Here is an 806-nt window from a genome sequence, read left to right as displayed (position 1 = left end):
AAAATAATAAAAGAGGAAAGAAAGACAGAGAGAAAGAAGAGAAAGGGAGGGAGGGAGGGAGGGGAAAAAAGGAAGGAAGGAAGGGAGGGAGGGAGGGAGGAAGATAGAGGAAGGGAAAAGAAACAACCAGAGGCACAGAGGCTTAGATGTGCAAAGTTTATCACCACCTTGTATACAGCAGAAAAATAATACAAAGAACATGGATGTTCAAGAATAAGAGATTCATTTGTCAAATAAATAATACTAAATATAACAGAATAACATACAGGCATGAAAATGCTTCTTTAATATTATGGCCTCATAACACAACATACTCCACATAAAAAAATCAGGATATTGGGGCACTTGGGTGGCTCAGTGGGTTAAAACCTCTGCCTTCGGCTCAGGTCATGGTCTCAGGGTCCTGGGATCGAGCCCTGCATCAGGCTCTCTGCTCAGTGGGAAGCCTGCTTCCTCCTCTCTCTCTACCTGCCTCTCTGCCTACTTGTGATCTCTGTCTGTCAAATAAATAAATAAAATCTTAAAAAAAAAAAATCAGGATATAATGGAGCACACATAGTATGACCTCATGTGTGAAAAATAATCACATAGCATATCATATGTAATAATTATATATCATATATCTATTTGCATAGAAATAAATGTAGAGGGAAATACACCTAAATGTTAACAAAGATTATCTCTGCCAGATGGAAACATGAAAACATGTTTTCTTCTTCATAATGAGCTGTCCTTTCACATTTTTCTTCACTGAACACATTTTTGAAATAAAAATAAAGGGGTGTGTATGTGTTAAGAACAGAAGC

The sequence above is a fragment of the Martes martes genome (assembly GCF_963455335.1).
Source record: "Martes martes genome assembly, chromosome: 15".
Taxonomy (NCBI): Eukaryota; Metazoa; Chordata; class Mammalia; order Carnivora; family Mustelidae; genus Martes; species Martes martes.
The sequence above is the reverse complement of the archived record's forward strand: the minus strand, read 5'-3'. Positions refer to the sequence as shown.